Source organism: Gigantopelta aegis, unplaced genomic scaffold (genome assembly GCF_016097555.1).
Source record: "Gigantopelta aegis isolate Gae_Host unplaced genomic scaffold, Gae_host_genome ctg2038_pilon_pilon, whole genome shotgun sequence".
NCBI classification, from domain to species: domain Eukaryota; kingdom Metazoa; phylum Mollusca; class Gastropoda; order Neomphalida; family Peltospiridae; genus Gigantopelta; species Gigantopelta aegis.
This window is the reverse complement of record NW_024532828.1, coordinates 14,369-33,567: the sequence shown is the minus strand read 5'-3', so window position 1 is coordinate 33,567 and position 19,199 is coordinate 14,369. Positions and strand designations below refer to the sequence as shown.

The window sequence follows — 19,199 nt, the reverse complement described above, 5'->3', positions numbered from 1 at the left end:
ACACAGGAGAGCGACTCATCTTTTACATCCAGAGAACATCAGAGAACTGAGAACAGTCAAAAACATCAGAGAACAGTCACAAACATCAGAGAACGTCGGACAACTTGTGGTAGCTGAGTCCTGTAGATACGAAAAGAGAAGTCAGTTAGCGAACTGATTGATACAAATAAAAATAAAAAAAAAAAAAGAACAAAAAAAAAATTAAATAATAATTAAATAAAAAAGAACAGAAAAAGAAAAACGAAAAAGATGATCATAACTGAATGAAAATGATGATCCAGCGAAGAGAAGCGATCCAACGAGAAGTGACGAGTTGTGAAGAGGATCGAAGAGGCGAACGAAGAGACGAGTCGTAGCGACGAAGACCCACGGGGTCTGTGTACAATATAAGCTTGCAAAATGGATTCTTTAATAGTTTAGAGACATCTCTGTCATACTTCATTTTGACAAACACAAGGCACAAGCTCGTGACAATTTGGCGGGAAACCTCACCACGCGTGACAAATATTAATGATTTTTAATTGAGCTGATTAACAATTAATTAAAAGCCTTCTAAATACATTAAAATATTACACTATTTTATCTAATTTAGCTCCAAAATTGTTAACAAGAAGTATAACAACTTGATCTTTGTAATATAATGTCAAAAACAATATGACTGAAACAAACAATTAGAGTTAAAGCAAAAATTATATAATTATAGTGACAGTTTTTGATCATCATTAATATCAGTCAACAACTGACAATACTATGTAGTCTTGTCAATCTAGTGTATCAACTTGGTTAGCTTGTAATTCTGTGACCCGGCCCACTGATCAACTAGAAGAACAACGAATGTGAACTAACATCTTGTTCAAATGACAATCGAATTAAATATCTGTATAATTTTATATGAATGTTACTGTCATAGAGACTCTAGGTCCAGTTCTGCTCCATACCAGATATGTTGGATCCATTTTCTCTTTTGTAACTGGCTTTTCAATGCTATATTCTAATGGACAATGAAAAGAAGAATAGTATTAGTTAAATTAATATTATTAGTTAACATTTTTATTTTTAAATCATGTGTCTCCACATTTACCTCCACTTTAATTTTAACATTACAATATAGCAGTTTTTATTGGCAGTGAATTTGAATTGGCATGTTGATGGTCAGCAATAGAATGCCAAATAAGAAACTGTCAATAATAATTATCATTCTAGACACAATCCTCTGTATAGCATGAACAGAAAAAAATGGCATTACTGAAATATTTCTTCAAAGCCTGCAAGAGTTGCTACACCCTGGTGAAAAGGAGTGTGCATCTTATCATCTAAAGAAATAAAACAGACTAACAAGAGAGTTTAAATTGTTCAATTGTACATTATAACTCTTCATTAAAGTATGGGTGCTTAAAGGCTTGTATAGATAAAGTGATCACACAACTAGCTATCTCTTAAGAATCCATTAGTTACTATATCAGTTTGAGTTTGTTGTCACGTTATTTCACATGCCAACATCACAGTACCTATCCCCAACAATAATACCACCCACTCTTCATTAACTTGGTGTTTTTAATGAAACCGTAAATTAAAAATTGTGCCAATTTTTAAATTTTCTCATTTTTCATCAATGACCTCTGTAATAAAAGAACTACTAACACAAATAGAATGAGTATATTAACAAACATCTCTTCCTACCAAAAAAACAAAACAGCTGTCATTTCTACTACACATGCTACAAGGAATTACCACTAGTCTAGTACACACATGGCTATTCATTCTAGTCTGTGGAATATCATGGGAACACTATAATCTATTATGTCAGATATAGTCTGAAATATAGCTACAAAATAACTATTAATATCCTAAAAGTTATGTTTTATTTTGATATGTAAATAGATATACTTTTGATAATGTGACTTACTTTACTTTAATTTTATATATTATAGGTAATATTACAATACAAGGGACTAAACTAAGTAATTAGACAACAGCAGTTATAACTTACTTTCATTTCATGTAGATATCAGTCATCTTGACAAGAAAAATAGATCATTGAGAAGAAATTGTCATTGAGAAGAAATAGATCAATCTGTATTTGAGAGGTGGGCTGATAAAGATAATTAAAGGTGGAGCTTATTATTTTTAGTGGGCGTGGTGAAACACGTGGAAAAAAATGACTGCTGGTCCAGGAAGAAAGCAGATTGACTATGAACAAGTATGCTTATTAGTATAGTTCTTTGTTATGTGTTTATTGTGTGTTGTTAATAGATATTACAAGAAACCATATGATTATATATGTTAAATCAAAGGCAAGGAAGTTAGAATGAAATTGATTGAGGTAATTGATTTAGATTAACACAGCTATATAATTAGGTAGTAGCTATTGTTCTTCCAAGAAGCCATACTTTATGGGGAGTTAGTATTAGTTTGTCTATCATGTGCTCTTCTACTCCCAATAGTGCAGGTTTACCTACATGTACTGTAAATGTATTTAAATGAATGTTTTAGAAATTATATGTAATAATATTGGAGGAAGTGTATTTCAGTATATAAAGTAGGTAGGGATTGAAAAAATAAGATACTGTGAAAAAATGTCATTACACAAAATAGTAAATAAATGAATAAAAGGAGTTAAGGTAGTAATAATTAGTATGTTATTTAACTGATCTGTTTAAATGTAAATGTCAAACATTTTTTGACATGTGTTTATACTAGTAGATTAGTAGTGTGTAATAGATGTACAAAATATTGTACTGAATAATTCTATTATTTAACTATCTTGATTTATTAAATACCTCTCTCTCACTCTTAGGCATTTAATAGCTGGTTAGAAATCCCAGATGAGAAGAAGAAAGAAATTCAAAAAATTATTCAAATGTTACATAATGCAAGTCTTGTGTTGAGTACAGTTCATATTACTATAACTTATGAGTGTTTCTACATATTGTATACTTCACTAAAAATAAGTTCCAGTGAAAAAATATGCACTAAATTATTTCTAATTTATTAGTACTAATATTAGTATTACTAATTTATTTATTAGTATGTATTTTCTTTCTCTAGTATTGATGATGTAGAGGATAATTCATTGTTAAGAAGAGGTATTCCAGGTAAACAAACCTTATTATATACCAGAATGTAGTTCCATGAACTGATATTTGCCTAATCTTTTACTTATTCACTCTATATTAAAGACACCCTTAATACTAATGTTACTTAATATAGAGTCTTACTAATATGTCAGTGCATTATTATATTACCAGAGATCCTACTATACTAATAACATTGTGTACTTAATATTGTAGTACAGAGATTATATCTTAATATTAAAAGTACTAGTGGCTTATGTTTAGAGGTAGGTCCATCTAATTGATGTATTTGTTGCTCACACATTGTTTCAGAGCCCCCATTGTCATGTACTACAAACAATGATCCTTAATATGAGTGCTAGTGTATTTTAGTGTATTTGTTGACTTATGTTTCGAGAGGCTAGTCCATCCTCTTTTATTACATTTTTCATTTTTGCTGGGTGGAGACACCTCACCTACTCTACTCCAGCTGACAATGGTCTCAACTACATTTGTGCTTACAATACAATAACCTTAACACCTTAATAGGCTCAGATCACTTAATAGCAATGATCATGTGTATAATTACCAATTTGTGTGGAGAAAGTTATGTGCATAAAAATAAGTGCTTGTGGTTGGAGTCCAGTTTATTCCTTTAAAGTACCACCTAAATCTGATTCAAATACCCAAATAAAAATTATAACATTTGGAATCAAAATGTGATTTTATGATCTATTCAAACTCTCTCCCTCCAGATATGGGTAAAGCCCAAGTGATAGTAGTCTTCAACCAATCCATTCACAAGTTCAAACAACGCTCACCTCATTGAATCAGACATGCCATGACAGATCTTGTATTACATATTGAAGATATAAGCTATGCTAGAGGCTATGCTGGATGGTAATCAATATGAATAGTGACTTTCATTCTCCTCTCTTGTAGTGGGATTAATTCTTTGATTTAATTCAACCATATTGACTCTAGCACCACATATGGTATGTATCAGTAATCACGAAAGGACTTTCCCAGGTCAGGGTAAGTAATTGAACTAGCTAAACTGGTTTTTGTAGCCTGTCTTTCAGTTATTTTATAAAGAAACTGATTTGGAGGCGAGTGTGGTGTTCCCTATAACAAAAGATTCCTTGTGCCGAAACCAGACCAGATCGGATTGGTAAGCAGTGGTATAATCTATCTTGATTCAAATGTATTCACTAATATAGGTACAATTTTGCTATTGATAATATTCTATTAATGTAATAAGTTACTGAACATAACTTACTACGTGGGATCTCCACAGTATATGTGGCTCCAAAAACAATTGTCTAGAGTGAATAGAGAAGTGATTCCATGGTTAATTTTTGCTTGTCACAGGTTAAAGTAGTAAGAATTTGTATGTGTTTTATGGCTGTTCTTTCTAGACCTATGTATGTTCATAGTATAAATTATGAGATAAATGCCGTGAAGACCATTATAGGAATAGGTGTAGAGCTTATCCCCAGTAAAAAAAAACGTTACAAAATTTTATTTTTGTTGAGCTATTAAGGTGTATAGTTGATTGTGTTAATCATATTCTCATGTATCTTGTAGCTAAAATGTAGTCGAAACCTATTAACCATATTTACATGTATTTGTACAGTTGCTTCCTCCCAGCATAAAAGGAATAATTATTATGTTGGCCTATTACGGTGTCCAGTTGGTGTATTAATTGTAAATTGTTGATCATAAAAATTAACCACTTTGATTTTTCTGATTGATAATGTTTTCCACCCAACCTCAAGTATTATTTCTAATGTTTCAACCTAGGTAGTCAGTTCTGCAGCACTAAATTTCGAAGATAAAATTCAATGTTTATTTTATTTATTAAGTTTATGTTGACATACAAGTAGGTTTGGTTGTAATGTCTTTTGTTTGCATATATTGTGATAATTTTTGACTTTAATTTTTTTCTATTATAACCTAGCATTAGTATGCGTTAGTATGCATTCTAATATTATACACAACAATATATATTCGTCTGGTTTATTTAAATAAAAGTAAATATTAATTTTTACATAATATATTTTTTCAAAACATTGTTCTCAGGAATGTGAGGCTAACTTCATTGTAAGCTATAATTTACATGCAGTTTATGCTTGTCAGGTAGAGATGGACAAGGAGTGTGCCGGAAATGCATGGGCGTTTCCAATCCCAGACATACTGTCTATCCTACTGGCTGGTCCACAGACTGCCACGCCCTAATATGTGACAGGCCTTCTACAAGAGAGTATTAAATGGGTGTGTTATTGTATTGTATGTTTAGTGAATTTATTGACTAAAAATTATTTTTAATAAATTCATGTGTCATGTATTGTTATGAAAACTAGATGATTAAGATCCATATTGTTCTCTGCAGAAAATGAGATTTTAAAATCACATGAACATCAACAATATTCCAATGAAAACCTATGTACATTGTACACTGTAAACAAACGAATTATATTAAGGAGGCATCATATAGTTATAGCCCTTTTAAACGTAACGAGGTTTTGGTGTATTTGTGGGGCTGGTTCATTCTGACGATGACTGCGTTGACATCCCGTAGAGCTCGAATCCATGGTTTGGAGTAAGGGCGAAGCTCCAGCCAGGATTTACCTTGTCTTCGGATGAGGGTTACCAGACCAACGGTGGCGATCCCAACTAGCAATAGCAGGGAATCCTGGAGCCCTAATGGGGAAAGGCCCCAGTGGGTGATGAGTCAGGAGGGATCGTTTGGGCAACACACGAGGTTTTTTTAATTTTAGATTTGTATCACAACAATGTTACAATCATTATACAAAAATTATTATATATCATGTATAATATATCCGACACCTAAAAAAAATACATGGTACATTATCAGCAATAATTATTTAAGATTGTAATTACACAAAAAATCAATACATTTTCAACACAAAAACAATTTTTTTTCCTGTGGCAATAGCATGCAAAAAGCAAAAAATAAGTGCCCAAATATACAATCTACCTATTAGGGTCCACAAGTGACCACAGGGTTCCCAGTACTGTTAGAACTTAAGCTTGATGATAACAGAACAGCCACTTTCCTGCAACTCAAGAAATATCTCCAGAGGAGAGCCTCAGCTCTGAAGTCTCTTATAAAATATTTGAAGCATAATTTTCAGAAGATGAATCAATATTGGAAGCTGAATCCTGAATAGTCTTGTCCATTGCAGCAATTGTTAAAATTACTGTTATTACTACGTTGCACACAAACCTGCTATAAAAACTACAAGATGTAAGTAGTTATTATGTAACCATGGATACCTATGACATTTAAATACAATGCTGGAAAGTATTCTCAGCCAAGATACACACTTAATGTTAACTTCATTTAACATTGATTAAACAACAATTATTAATTGCCATCATTAGATGAAATTCCTAAATAAAATGTTTGTTTGGGTCCATATTGAGCATATTCAGTCCAGGAACCCTAAAAAATAAATAAAGAGGATGTCCTAGAACATGTAGTAATGACTGTATCATAGTATCAGTACAAACAAAAGCCCCAAAGGAGAAGGAGCTACTATCCATTACAATATTAGATAAACAACACAATGGTGTGCTCATAACCATATTTGGAACTTATGTTTAACCTTGTTATGAATATAATTACACGATTCCTTATATGGGTCATTCACATAAGTTATTTGTGTTTTAATACTACAGTATATACAGTTGCATTCCTTCCTCGTTTATGATGCTATGGGCTCCTGGGAACAGAGCACAACAGTATCAAACATATATGGACATATACTTCTATATAAAAATACATTATTATATACTACAGTAACTTATTAACAGTAACTTAACATTTCTGCACATCAAAATAAATCACTTACATCATAAACTGGTACATCTTTACCCAATAAAAAGGGCTGCAAAACTGATCAACAGGCAAGTCACTCCACTACCACATGTCGCTATAATGGTTTTACTAAGATCCAGTCCAGCATTTGCAAACTCTAAAAATATATAGTTGTAAGTATTACATGTAATTATAATCTAACTCCTACTAGTTATATGAATTATCTAACATTTGTTTACATGGTATTGGAGGATGAATTGGACAGTCAATAAAAATTATGATATTTTTAAAATTGTGAATACTATGGCAAGTAGTCTCAAGCAGCCTGTTCCTTGATATGGGGAAAAGAGAAATGGTCTGGATGCTTTGTGTACACCAGAATTACTGTACTTTTAATAACTACTCATAGTTGTTGTCATATCTATTGCTTTGGTATACTAATGTATCATATATGTATATATATATAGATGATAGGCATTGTACAAGTCTTAGTAAAATGTCTGAGGTAGGAAAACGCTAAGAAAAATGTACGTGTTATAAAAGTTTAAGTGAGGTTTATTAATATTTGTATAGTGCTATCATAGAAGTGAGAATCTCTTCACATGATATCCCACTAACAACTACACTTTCTTAATTTAAAACTAAAATTTGGAGAATAAAATTTTAGCAACTGAAAAGTAATTCACTAAAACCTGCCCTTCCTCCAAAATTACCTGCTATACAATATGTAGTTAATTACCAATAGCCAGTTTTAGTTTTTATTGCTGTAATCATCAACCATGTGCATGTTTCAAAATGGTAACATGACTAGTGTGGAAAACTTTGCACCTTTTGGTTTTAAGTCATTATATGCTCCTTGTTTTATACATTACATTATTAACATACCTTGTTCAATGACATTATTACTTGCAAATGTTTTAGACTCCATATTAAACAGTTTAGTATATGGTAAATTTATATAGCACCTATCATATGACCACTACAAAGATCTGGGCGTGGCTCCAGGAACAACCCCATTGAAACGTTCAGCACTACGAGCATCAACAAATCTAATTGAGAGTAAAACAAATATGGTTTCTTTGAAGACCAAAGTATGTGAGAATATTAGTGTATCAAATGAGGCACCAATAGACTCTAGTAAAACTTATTACTACATTAACTATTAGTATCTCTGAGATAATACAGTATATAAAGGCTGCTAATTTCTTTATAGTAGTGATAGCAATTGAATCCCATAGATATAGAATTGAGGGAATATAGCTCTGTAATCTCATTAATAGGATTAATGTAACATTCATTCTGATATTATTGTGTCAATTTATTATGCTAGTTTATATACTATAAACAATATTGGAATATTATAGTATTATAGGAACATTAAATCTCACTATTAATTCATATAATGTCCTTAACCAGATCAATTATGATGTCAATTTACAACAAGACAAAAAACAGATGCTATCATCAAAATGTAACAATATGCACATATCTATATTTGGTTCACATTGAGAATGACTGTGTTTAGTGGAATTTCAATCATGATAACATCATTAACCTAATGTGCGTGTGGTGTCTTGGTGTGCAATGTTTTTGTGAGTCATCCTGAGCTTTTTGGGTTGTTTGTTTGTAATTGTTAGTATTGTTTTTAATATTAATCTTTAGTTTTCTGAATTTCTGCTGAAGTTAGAGAACACTTGCACAAACTACAAACACTATTTATTTATATGAGATTTTAACTTTCCTAAATAGCTAGTGCTCTAGTTTTTATAAAATTTGCAGACTTCCAGTGTTTTGAATGGTACAACCATTTCTCTCTAGTTCATTTCTAGCCAGAGTTATATATAACACTGAGTTAGTGTTCATTCTCAATGTGAACTGAGTAAATATGTATGTATGCGTATGAAAATAACTTGTATTATCATACTTAACCAGAGGACGTGAGAATATATGAGATGTATATTGTTTTTGATTACATATCAAGAGTAAGACACTACTTGTACATACTACTTAGTATAGGTACACATACACATATGTATGTGTAAGAGTACATGATTACCTGAATGTTCCCTCTCTTCAAAGCCTGGACAATGTCATCCATTGTCTAACTAACTCTCGTCTCTTCCTGGCATTGTATTTCACTGTAGTTGGGTGTATTGGCTCACCTCTAACCCACAGGGCCACCCTCAGCTAACCACCTAGGAAGACCCACCATCCAAGATAGATACATTTTGATGTCCAAATGTCTAACAGACAAAGAGTAAGTAGCAAACAAATTTAATGTAATAACTAAGTACAACTACTACAATAGTATATTAATGCCTTGAAGTTTAATGAAGCCAGGTTTTAATTGTTAATAAAAGTTAATAGTAATTCAATATACATGAGCATATATATGGCAAAAGCCATATGCATTATTGATGATATATGTCCATCCATAGACACAGTAGTTAAGACCACTGTTAAGTTAAAATCTGTCTAATGAACACCGACCTTAAACATCCACCATAGTCTAGCAGATGAGAACATCCCAGTACTATCATTATTGTCATATATCACAATATGATGCTGATCAGTAATACCTAGCTAGAGAGAGAGGTACTATAACACATTGTTAATTAATACAATACAATAATATGAAGACAATCATAATAATAATTCTGGCCATTTGTAGCTCTCCATTTAGTAAAATGACATGCTTACTTATATAATGTACTAGTCTAAATATGATAAAATATATTCTAAAGAGCTTTATCAATCACATAGAAGATCCACACTCCTTTCCATTTTCTTCTTATAATGTGTTCCTGATCCTATAGACTGAGCTGTCAATAGATCTATAGTCTGTTACATAAAATCTATCAGTAAATTTGATAGTTGCCTACTAATTGGATTTTGTGATATATTAAACTTTAACTACAGTCAGTAACAGTATTCATACTTATTAATAGCCATTCTTACTATATTTTTAACTAGCAATGTTACTTTGTTACTTACAAAGAGATAATGTCAACTAAATAAAACTACACTTCTATTGTTGTTTGATAATACTACTGACATTACATGTCTTCCCTATACACTTGTTAAGATTTAATGAGTAAACCCTTTGTACAGTTTTAACTAGTGACACATTTATGTAGGAAGTTAGGAACTATATTAACAATTACACAACAATACATATGTACTATACTTCTGTAAATCTCATTCTCACTAATCTTCATACACTAACATACCACATCTTAGCTCTCCCAAAATTAATACATACATTTACTGGCCATATAATATAGACATTGAATAGTTTAACATGTCATAAATTATATCTGTAGCCTCTACTAGACATTATTATGTAATAACACAATATGGTCATATTGTACAGTATACATGTACTCATGTACTACAAAGTATACAAACTGTACAATGAGTGCTTCTACTGGGATAACAAGAAACTTTAGTATGTTTCTTATTTTTAGAAGAACATAGACAAAGTATTAACTTCATGCAGCAACTAAAAAAGTGTCTTGGCTTCTTTAATTCAGAGTGACTTTTATGAGACATTCCACTACATACATGTACAATGTATTTTGTGTTCTATCGTGTTATACTTACATTTCCAACATGTTCACTAAATTGTTGATCTGATGGTAACATATTAGGCAAATCACTAGTTTGATCAGATAACTCATCAATATATCAATAAAGACTGCATTGTCTATTCTCCTCTCCTTGTATTCCTCTAATGCATTACGTCCACTACTTTTTCGGTGCCATGATCCTAGAAAAAAACAATAAACTTACTAAAGTTAATAATGATTTGTTTCAATTTGTGGTCACCAATATGACTAGCTCACTTATTAAAAGCCACATATATTACTAAATTAATTAGAGTTATTAACCACTAACAATATATATACTATAAACAACTAAGTTAATTAGAGCTATTAATCACTATCAAGACATACTATAATTATTTAAATTCTCAATATATAAGTACATCGTGTCTAATTTCAGTTATACATATGTCTCTGTGCATTACTTTTTTACTAGTAAATTCCACCATGGAACATTACTAATTACATCTATGATTAAAGGGCTATCCTCATTTCAATTAATGCAAATTACTATCTATCAACATTTTAGTTACTTGTATAAGCAATCACTATTTAGCTGCAGCAAAAAAGGCTTAGAGAACTATTTTTTTTCATTGAAAATACAAGAGAAAGTAAGAAGGAAAGCAAACAATAAAAATGCTTCAATGAAACTTGCAAAAAAGAGCAACTACAAGACCACACCCAATATAGATTGATGACGCTTTTTTATCATTGGAATTCCACAAAAACCACTGGCTAACTCACATTAGACTATTCAATAGACTACAATACATTGACTGGTAATTAATGATATGGACAATTATAAATAATGAATGTCAAAGGTCAATGGTAAATGTGGCATTACAGAATAGAAAAATAATGATCTTTGCATGCATATTATTTATTGTTACTATTACATGTATGGTACCTGTATATATGTTGATGTAGCTGTCTGTGTATTAAAGGTTGTGTTAAAAGTTGGAGATATGCATAAATTGAATGGCTATATTGACATTCATAGCAACAAAAACAAGGGCGGTACCTCTAATTCTTAATGACCACACCTCTAATGATAATATTGTATAAACATACCATCTATTAAACTGAGATTTTTTAGTCCTTGTAACAGGCGCTGTCGTAACCATACATTCGACACAAGAGATGTCATGGTCTTCTATCTCTTCCCGATGCCCTTCTTCTTGTACAGAAGTGTGCACGTTACTGTATGATGACATTCAGTATAACAACGTACATCGAGGTATACGGAGAACTTTTTGTTTCTATGACAACTAACATTACTAAACTACTCCTGTTCAGCTGCAAGTAATAATGTTAACGGGGAAAGGTAAGACAAAACCAAAGCGGTAAAGGGAAAGCTGATGATAAGTCACTTCAGAGAAGTCAAAGGTAAAAGCCTATCAGATTGGGTGTGACATCAATATCAATCTGATATTGTCCACACCCCTTTGTGTATGTTACTAGTCATAAATCACCTGAAGTTTCAGTCCCTAACTTGATTATCATAACTTTGAGGGTGATGGTTGCATGATGTATACTCCTTTAAAATGTTATCATGACATCATATCCATATAGATGGCGTGGCTAGTTCAAAACTGCCATTCATCAAGACAGTTTTGAATATTACAGAAATTAAATTGTTAAATTTTCTTTTTGCATAGCCCGCCCTTCATAATCCAAGTGTTCGTCGTATCTCTCAGTCCTATGTGGGTAGTCGTACCCATCTGGAATCTAAGGAAGACTGCATGTACCTTCAAAAGGATTGAGGAGAGGCAGGGTATGATATAATATTATAATTATTATAATGAGGTAGTATACATAATATACTAACCCATGAGAATTTCATAATGATAGCTTATTATTAAGTTCATTATCTGCTAAGTAGTCAAGTACTACGTACAATGTATACATGTATAGTTGAATCTCTTTTAATGGACCCAATCTCCTATACATAATATAGCAGTTAAGTTGGGAATATTCTGATAAGAGAAGTTTCTGTGTGTGTGTCAAACTACCCATTATTTTTTGGGTACAGGATGATGACTTTAGGAGAAGGTGATGAAGGTCATGGATGACTGGGGGGCTCTTCAATTATTGAAGCCTGACGATCAATTGGAACTATCAGAACAGGTTAAAGAAATGTTTATACCCAAAAGTATAAAGTTTTGTGTGTTTTAATCATTATCCAAACATAATCAATTTATTATCATGATGTCATCTTAATAATGCATATATCTGTTACATGTAACTAGACTAATTCCACCCTTTTGAAATTGTCAATGAATTCTATATTATATAACAATGTATTTTAGGAGCTAAAGGAGGAGTTTACTCGTGTTCTGACTGCTAATAATCCTCATGCTCCAGCCAATATTATAAGATTCAGTCATAAAGAGCAAGTATTTAAACCTGTTGCCTCCATTGATCAATTGGCCATTCATTTTGTATTGGAAAGGTACACTAATGCCTGAATACTACTTTACTTTAAATGTCTACCAATTGTAATGGAGAAAGAAAAAGTTTTGATATCATTGGTTCACAACATATCAAACAAATCTAATGCACTTTGTTGTATTTAATATATACCTCTTGTTTGACTAAAGTATCATTAAAATAACAATACATTAGGTTTGATGTACTATTAATAGCTAATGATTAACTCATTATAACTAATATATTACATGTAATATATTGCTTTAGTAACCTTTTACACAAAGACTCTGATGAAGCACAAAGACAGCTATCTAAAACAGAGATCATGGTACAGTATTCTAACATATCATTCATGCACATGTCTACCTTACATGTAAAATATGTCATGTATATTGGTTGTATTGTAGATGTACTAAATATGATATATACATTTCAGTGTCTGAGGAAGAAGATGAGGAAGAAAAAGATGATAATGAGGATGACAAAAAGCAGGACAGTGAACAAGAAGTAAGTGGATGTAATATAAATAATCTGTTTAGTTATTGGTCTCATTTTATAGGGAGACAAAGTTAAGAAGGAGGGAAAAACTAAAAAAACTTCGTAACCAATTTAATTTTAGTGAAAGAGCATCACAATCCTACAACAATCCTTTTAGAGTAAGCATATAAAGAAGTACACCATTTGCTTTATTCTCACCAGTATACATGACATATATCACTAGCTAATATACGTGGTCACTTGTATTCGTTATAGGAACGTGGTACAATGACAGAACCTCCACCTCGAGTCAACTTCTCAGCTACTGCAAATCAGGTCATGTACATGTGAAAAGTATTTTTTTTACATTTGTAATATGAAGCTTTACATACTTACATACATATATATAACATGTTTCTTGTTTTTTTTGATTGGTTCCTTTATAGATGGAAATTTGATGCTTATATTGAAGACTTGGCAAAACAGAGAAAGCAAAAGAGAAGAAGTCAACCAAAGTGGTTAGTGGCAAAGAAGATGGACACTTTCAAAGAAGACAACAGGAACAGAAATTCTGGTATAGAATTACTTAAATTTTTAAAATGAAAGTTGACAGACTTTTTAAGACTTCTATAAAATGCTTTTATTCAGTACTTGTACTATAGTAATATAATATTTATTTTCTCTAATATAGAGTGATGATATAAGTCGTATTGCTAGAGCCTCTCTAGTCATGGAACGAATGGTTAATCAGAATACCTTTGATGAAGTTGCCTCAAGGTACATCATACTTTATGAGTCTACTATAATGTATTACAGTAAATGTAAATATTTAGTTCAATACTTCTCTATACCATTACACTCTATATAGTGACTGCATGTACATTCCTATTGGTTAATTTTCAAGTACTATGATGATCCTGCTGATGAATACAAGATGGAGCTGGTACTTTGTTACCATTGTGGAGGTTTCGTTATGACAAAGCTCACAAAAGGGCTGTAACAGCATTGGTCGTGGAACTTACAATATCATGATTTTCTTTGCTGTTGGACATGGCTCATGTAAGGCAGAACTAGAGTATTTCAAATATTTATATATTGTGTGTTGATAATATTTTGACTTTGGTGTAATTACGTCTTATGATCATTCCTTTCTAGATGACTTTAGTAATCAAAATGGTGGAATGATCTGTTTCATTCATTGAAAAATCCACTTTTTTCTGAGTAAGTACAATATATACATGTACTATATGTTCCATTATATATGTACATGTGTCTACATCTTTTAGATACATTTTATCCTGTTCAGTCAGGTGTCATGTGTCTAGATATTCATCCTGAACATTCTTCACTTGTGGCAGTTGGCCCCCCCTATATGATGGTATGACATGTTATACATACATAGTTAGACATACATACATACATAATATATAATATATATATATATATATATATACACTTATATATATATATTACAACAACATATATATATAATATATATCTACATAGACATATATATATATATTAGATATCTATATATATATAATATACATAATGTAGTGTTTATACATTATATTTCATGTACACACAATGATTATCTATTTAGGTACTGTAGCTGTGTACAATTTACACAGAGAAAGGGACAGTCCCAATACTTCGCTCTACAGCTAAATCTGGCAAACATAGTGATCCAGTATGGCAGGTATATATAATTTTAGTCTCATTTATAATGTAACATCAATATCTCTTGCTGAAATACCACTAGACACAATTGTGTGCTGTATACATGTGCCCTATATAAGTAACAACCAAACTACATGAACTTTATTACTATTACTACAAGTCTTTACTTTGCATATGTTCATTGTGTTGTACATGTACACATGTGTTAATGTATGATCTCTAAAATTGCAGATCTCATGGCAAAAAAAATGATCTCGATGGTAATCTTAATTTCATGTCAGTATCTTCTGATGGAAGGATAGTGACGTGGACCATTATTAAAGTGAGTATAACCCTGTTCTGTGACACTAATATAATAATTATTACTACTGTGTGTAAGTTATGTATATTACATGGCATGTTATCTAGAATGAGTTACAATAGAAGATACAATGATGCTCAAGATTCCTGATACTAAAGTGGCCTGGAGCTGAAGGAACAAAGAATCAAGCCATCAGTTAGTATAAAAGCATATATAATATATATTATATAATATATACATCAATATAGATATTATATTACATATATTGTATACATGTTATCCAATGAACCATTCTTACCATTGGGTCTATCTTAGCCCATTAATTGCATGTACTAAATTTAGCAAGTACTGTAAAAAACCGCTAAATTTTGGAAATTCTAAAATTCTCACTTAACAAAGTTCATGGGTGTGACTCAGAAAAATTGTTAAAATTAATGAATAGTAGATTTAAGGTGATACAACTCAATGAGTCACATTTTAAAACTTATAATCATTCGAACAGATATATAAACTGATTCCTTTAATAACAGAGTCATTATTACATAATAAATATATGACTATCACATTACATAGGCTCTGCTACAGCAATATGCTTAGTCCCCATACTGATCATCTTTACATTGTGGCACTGAAGAAGGAAAGATATATAAATGTTCTAAATCATACAAGGATCATTACTTGGATGTTTACAATGTAAGTTATAAGTTATAGAAAGTATCAGATTGATTTCTGATAGCACAATCAACATGGCAATACATGCTTTGAGGGTGGAATCTTTTCCATGAGAATGTTTTTTGCTTCATGTGGCGCAGATTGGACTGTCAAAATACATGGGATCATATAAAAAGTATGTAAACTGAATGGTCTATGTTTGTTCTTTGTGCTTGGACTTTGTTGATTCTATCAGTACTGACAGATTCTGATGAATTCACTTTATATAGTGTCATCTCTAGTTTAGTTAGTTTTAACGACATTTTAAGTTTTAGTAAACTATAAATTAAAACACTTTATGGTTTTCTGTCTTACTATAACTGAACTATAACTAAACTAACTGTGATATGTTTGTTCGATTAACATTATTGACTCTGCATGTTACTTTAACAAGTATGTTTGTTCACTTTACATGAAGTATATGAATGATACCATAGAATTTGGTAGTGCCAATGAAGTATATGGAATGACAACAAAGCTTGTACAGTTCTAGATACACACAATACTAACTATAATTACATTTTAGCACATTTAGTTAATTTTATAATAACTAAAACAATAAAACAACATTAATGATTCTTAAAACAATAACATTCAAATTATTATTCAATTTTTAGGGAGCCTATGTTCTCTTTTGATCTTAATAGTGTAGTTGAGACATGACTTGGTCTCCATATTCAGCTACTGTGTTTGGAGCAGTCACACTGAAGGAAAGGTATGTGTACATGTTGACATTTACCATAATTCTCCTAACATTTTCACCACAATACCTTTTTTGAAAGAATTTTGAAAGCAAACGGTTAAAAGTAAAAAGTTCGATTTGGACTGGGCAATGAAACTTAAAAGCAACACTACCAAAGCTTACATGGCCATCCTATAATTATTTTGAATATTTCTAAGCTGGCAGAGTGTTAAGTCAACTCAGCCACCCCATTGTAGTAGTCTTCACAGTAGAGGTTATTAAAATCATGTGGTTCGGTTTGTCATGTTTCGTGAGCAGTGAAGTATGCTATTATATTGATTTCAATTGTTACATACAATAGAAATAAACATGGAAGAGGGTATGAAAGAGATTAATAAGGAAGCTTAGTGTGTATAGTAGCCAACCAATAAGATAATTCAGCTAAAAGCATTTGTTTCTTCATCCACAATACTGTACAATTAATAGAAATATCAAAATAGGCACTATAATATCAGTAGTTTACGCAATAGCTTATTCCATTGTTATGACTTAATAGATCTTCATATAGACATGTCAATCAACAAGTATGAAGCACTGTGCATCCAACCAGGTACAATTGTGTACATATAACTACTACATGTATTATATATATGTACAATCTATTTGTACTTAAATATATAATGTCAGTATTATACAGTGTATTATATGGGAATATTGTTTTTTAGTCAATCAAAAGAAGCAGTCCCAGTTAACACATATAGTGTTCAATCCTGGTTTACCCTATTGTGTTAGTTGGTGATAATCGTGGTACTGTCCTTAGTCTCAAATTATCACCTAATCTGAGAAAAGCACTCAAAGTATGATATATAATATTATTACATTTATTAGTATTATATATTATAGGAAAAGAATCGTACTCCAGACACAGAAACGTGCCAAGATGGAAAAGTTAATCATTTTGTTAACGAGCCTCTCCTGGACATATCATAGATACATTATCTTACCAAGTACTGACATCAAAGTAGAACATTTATTTTTATCTTAGTAATATATAATAATAAATAAATAAATAGTAATAAATATATTTTGAGAAGTATTTATATGAGTGTTAAACTCTAAACAATTAATTTATTAAAAATATTGATAAAAATACCAGTAGAAGCTTTTAACACAGATGTTCAATAAACCTATTAGTAAAACACTTTTACAAAGGATAGTCATCCTTTTTTTGAAGACCCACTATATAATTGTTTGCAGTAAAATAATTTTTTAAATATAATAATAAATAGAACGTTTCAGAAGTATCATTTTGTTAATAATCCATAGTCAGCAAAAATTGTACATGTAATTATACCAAGTGAAAAATGGTATAATTTGAATAAGTCAAAATTTTGATAAAAATTTTTTGGCATTTTAAATAAATAAAAATTTTGATAAATATTTTTTCAACTATAACATAATGTATTTATGGTACTTTTCATTGACATCTAAAAAGACTTTATGACTGTTTCTCTCTTCAGATCAAGTGATAATAAAAGTCTAATTCCATACGCCACTTTTTAAAGAGTTTACGTTTCAAAGTTTCGTGACAATTGAGAATAATAATTGTATAGAATTGTAGAATCATACATTTTCGTATGTAGATTTTTATGGTAAACAAACTTTGGTGTGATGACTCTATCTGGAATGAACTTTAAATCTTCATTGTATCGCTTGAAAATTACCATAAAAGTCATATTTATACGACATGGATGACAAATATCTATCATAGGTTTAAAATATGGACTAATATCAATATGTGGGCTTGTTGATAAGATATTCGATAAATTCAGAAAATGTGATGCTTAAGGAGTAAGTCATTGCCTGATTTCAGCCAATGCCTGTACTCTTTAGGCGGGTATTTTTCTATATTTCTTTTTTTCACGTAATTAGGAAAGTTGTCATTCAATCAGTAAAAAGGTGGTCTTATGACATGTAAATATCCAGACAATAATCTCTCCAAAGGATTACGAACAATCATAGTTTTGCGATAGTTCTTAATCTTTCGTCGTCGAGATACATTGCTAAGAGTACTATTGATAAAACTAATTTGTTTCTGTAGGTATTTATCAAAATCATTCAATTCCCCAGTCATTACATCATGTTGTAAGTCATCGTTTTCAGTAAAAACCAGACTCTTTGTCTTTGTATTGGTATGACAATTCCCTTCAACAAAACAGAAAACGACTCTGCGTTGATCACTGTATACAAGATGTCGGAATAATTCCTGTCGTTGCTCCTTTTCGGGAGAAATGTGAATTTTCGACGATGTCTTCTATATTAGCGCAGAACTCATGTATTCTCTTTCTCTGAAACTAGACAAAAAAACATTGCATCATTATTATAGTACATGTGCATTAATCAATGACCTCATCAA

At 31.1% G+C, this 19,199-nt stretch overlaps 1 pseudogene; it reads left to right on the top strand.

The window, feature by feature from the left end:
- Positions 1-11,810: 11,810 nt before the first annotated feature.
- LOC121391284 lies at positions 11,811-15,411 on the top strand (annotated as a pseudogene).
- The last annotated feature ends 3,788 nt before the right edge of the window (positions 15,412-19,199 follow it).